General features: G+C 36.0%; 1 pseudogene; it reads right to left on the reverse strand.

Moving 5' to 3' along the window:
* Positions 1-2446: 2446 nt before the first annotated feature.
* LOC149892226 (uncharacterized) lies at positions 2447-4427 on the reverse strand (annotated as a pseudogene).

A 4427-nucleotide genomic window follows, 5' to 3' on the forward strand; every position in this document is an offset into this window, starting at 1 on the left:
CTAAAAAAACCAAAAGTGATGAAATACGCACAAGTCAAGATCCAGAGTGATAAACACCATATTGGTGTCTATGAGCAAGTGAAGACCTCACTCTCCTCAAACGACATCAAATGATGGATAGAGCCAGACGAAATCATAACACATGAATACGGCTACTCGCATTGCGTTGAGTAATCCGGTAGTAACTGTCTCATCAGGAACTGTGTACACAATATTGGTGTCTATAAAAAGCTCTTCACGAAATAAGCGTCTGGATGGCCCATCAGAAAGACTATAGAGGGCGGACTGTCCCTCCTGTCTTAAGACAGAATAGTGTGCAGTCATGGACCAGATAGGGTTGTTAGCGCGGCGTCGACAACCTTCCAACTCACCCGGCGCGTACAGATAACGCACGAGAGAGCCAGAAGATATTATAGGTTCCTTAAAACCGGCAGGCCTTCTAGCTGGTTGTGAGAGCGTCTGAGAGATATTCCCTGTCTTGATGGCGTCTTTGTGTTTCACTCCTAACAAGTTGGTGGACTCATCGTTGAGGAAGAATAACGCTGACGGAAGTGACCTCACCCACTCGGTTGATCATTTCGAAGAGTCATGTGCTTCCAAAAACATTTCCTTACCGTACTGTACGCCGAACAGTCTCTCAGCAAGAGTGCGATTTAAATGCTCAACTATCTCTTGTTGGAGATGGTTTCCAGCAGCTGCTACGCGCAACTGTATGCCATGCTTCTTGAAGATCTGGGTAGTAGCACCAAGAAACTCGCGGCGAGGATCTATCTGAAGCAGGTTAGTCCACGTCAGTGGACCACGCTTGTATATGCGAGGGATAGCACCTGCGACTTCTACCGCGGTCTTGCTGGTGAGTAGCTCCGCTTCTTTGTAACGGTTTGTCACATCTACTACCACCAGAGCACATTTGTACGTGTGCCAACCGACTTTATCATGTGCAAGATATAGCAAGTTTGCTTGGTTAACCGCATTAGGTTTGCTCTCACCAATCATAGGTCTCGGTTTGTAGTTAGGGACTGGCAAGTAGATCTGCCAATAGGCTTGTTTAACCCTTCAACTGCAGCCTTTTCTGACACTTCCGCGGCTGTCGCGAGTTTTTTGATGGCGGGCTTACCACGCCAGTGACCCTTTGGGCTATAATATAATACATTATAGTCCAAAAGGATTTTCTATATCAAATATATATATCAAATATTTTATTTATATATATAAATATAAATGGAAATATATTACATTTTCTATATTATGTATATATATAATATAGAAGTTATTTTATATTTATATATCTATATTTCTATTTTCTATATTATAGAAAATAGTCTCTTATTCATCGCATATGGTGAACCTGCTGAGACTTCAACAAGAATTTGGTAAATAAGCTGGCACTTGGTATGTGAACCTGAGTCCCATCAATTTTACAAACATTTTAGCGAATGTATCTAAAATTTATTATATATCCTAACAAATATTTCTTGCGGGTACACCTTTAAGGTCCATGCCGGGACTGGTGTTAGAACCACGGATCGCTGGAATGGGAGACGGGTAAACCGCTACACTACAATACCTCCTAAACAGAACTCGGAATTCATCGAGTTTTATGAGTGTTGAGATTCCGTACAAAGCTAGGTGTGCAGAGCTCGCAAGACAACAGCAAGTTCCGTTGAGGCTAGTTCAGAGGTAACTCAGAGGAGTTAACTCTCAGATTTACCTTAAAGGCTTCCTCACAGGGAATCGTGCTGTCAAATCCATCCGAAAAATCTGCCCTACGGGCAGTCTTTATAGATCTACTTCTGGTCTATCATCAAATGGTTCTAGTTTTAATATAGGAAGTTTTATTTTTAGAATTTCTTGATAAACTTAAAGAATCGATTTTGATATCGTGTTTTTTTAAATGCTTGTTAATAATTGAAAGCTTGTTCTTACGTAAGAGTGTAAATTCTGTGAATGATTCTGCGCCCTGCTGCACAGTGGGCCAGAATGCACTTTTACTGGACAAAATTCATAGCTAATTTAATATTAGAGCTATATTCACTAAAAGTAGTATGAGTACTAATATAATGTCTGGGCTTTTTATGAAGGTAATATTTTTTTATTTCGTTGCTATGGATACCTTTATTTTGCTTAGCAACAACCTACTTTTGTTATCTGCAGATATTTTATAAGTGCTATATTCACTAAATTTGGCATGAGTACCAATATGAGATCACACTTCTTACAAAAGTGATAATTTTTTAAATTTAGTTGTTATGGATACTTATATTGCTTAGTTACCGGATACTTTCCTTAGTTACAAAGTGGTAAATTGATATTTGAATATCTTATCGGATTTTTGACCCACCTATATTGAATAAAAATTGAGTATTTAGGTAAATAATGTTTTAGGAATAATAAAAGCAAAAAATAGTGCAAGAAAACGTTATCAATTTTAAATTACATCAAAAAATTATAAAACAATAATATCGTTTGAAGATTGTTTAAGTAATTGTAAAACATCTGAAGGAAATGCTTTATGATTTGTTTGGTGTGATGTTGATTTACGCAATGATGAAATAACAGGATCACTGGAAACTAGGAGTCTATTGATAAGATCAGTATTTGTTGCTTTTCTGGATGTTTTTCGGCTGAAATTTTCGCGATAAGATTTAAAGTCTTTATTTCTAGCCTCTTGAGCTTCCTCTGACATAAGTCCGATGGGTAATAAAAGGCTTTTAATTATGTCATGTCCATGTATCAATACTTTGTGAACTGATTGAGCCATGTAATACCATGGATAAAGGGACACATATAGTCTAAAAGTGTCAAAACAATAATCCTTGAACTTTAAGCAGTCTATTTCATATCCTGAAGAGAGCGTTACCAAGATAATGTAAAATCTGAATATAAGGTTTTGGTCAATACCCAGAATTTCAGCTGTTTGTTCATATGCTGCAAAAGCACGCCTTGAGGTATTGCCATCATTACTTGTTCCAGAACCACCACTTTTAGGGAAATCAACAACAAGTCCCATTTTGTTCATAAAATCAGTCTGAATATTTTGTTTAGCTACAGATGCCTTTTCTTTGTGTTCTTTAGATCTTGCTTGCCACTTTCTTGTTTCTTTTTTATATGCAATGTGCAATAACATCTCAAAAAATCGAATCCATGCATGAAGACTGGAAAGACCATATTTGAACTCTCTGTTAGTATAATCTATATTAAGGATATCAAGACTATTCATATTTTTTGGAGAGACACCACACACTGAACAGCATTGGTATGAGTTATTTTTTTCAGATAATATTGTTTGAACCTTCCCATCAATCATTGTAAGTTCAATAATACAATTCACTTCAATAGAAGATCCGCAAACCTCTAATAAAATCATACCCAAGCTTTCTATCTCACTTTTAATGTACTGATCTTCTTCAATCACAGATTCCTTGGATTCCATTTTGTATGCAAATCTTATGGGTCTACAATTGGCTGTGGAGGACAACTTTTGATTTCTCCAAATAGGCACCTTTTCGTTGCTGTTGTTAAATCCAGTCAAATCCAATGGGACAAGACAAGTAATAAATAATGATTCTTCACGCTTTAAATCTCTGTTAATGTCGGGTTCTGATAAAACTTGTTTATAAATGCTTTGGCCAGTAGCACCATCAAAACCAGCCTTACACGTTAGTGTCATTGTTTTTATTGCTTTGTCGTTCAATATCAAGTGCCTTAGCACAGGTTCCTGAACTGCACAGATTCTTTGCAAAGTATGAGTCATTAAATCTTTTAAAGGAACTGAAGCTGAATAGTCCTCCACTGTTATGTTTGCAGGATAACATTTCAATTTTGCATCTCTGACATCATTGTAAGCGGGGTAGATGTTATATTCTTTCTCCAAGGCTCCGCTTCCAATCAATTGATAGGAAGCTTTTGTCAGACTTGCATCAATTATTAAAGCCAGTGCTTCGTCTGCTGAATATTTAGTTGCTTTATCTGTATTTGATATATTTAAAACATTCTTGGCAGCAATAACAACAGATTCATCTCTAAATTTTTTTATTAGCAGCAAAATATAATTCACTGGATGAATGAGATTCAATTAAACAAGATACACGCCGTTTTTCAGTTTTATTAGAACTATTATCAAATGCAACTGGTTTTCGACCACGTCTACTTGCAGTTGGTTCATTGTCTTTTTTTCTGACAATTAAATATTCATTAAGCCAGTTCACAAACTTCTTTTCAAAATTTTTGACAGTATAGTTTGCAGATTTCCACTTTTTTTTATACAAGTAAACAAATCGTTGAACAGCATGTCTAAAATCAACGTCTTTAAAATCAGCAAATTTTGGCTGAATAAATTTTAATATATCTTCAGTAATATTTTGTTTTGAAATACTAAGATTGTTTTTTTGGAGAAAATTATGAATGTCTAAGTTTAACAAAACCAT

This window comes from Hydra viridissima, unplaced genomic scaffold (assembly GCF_058129835.1).
Source record: "Hydra viridissima isolate aposymbiotic clone 2 unplaced genomic scaffold, HvirCarnegie_v1 scaffold_2, whole genome shotgun sequence".
NCBI lineage: Eukaryota > Metazoa > Cnidaria > Hydrozoa > Anthoathecata > Hydridae > Hydra > Hydra viridissima.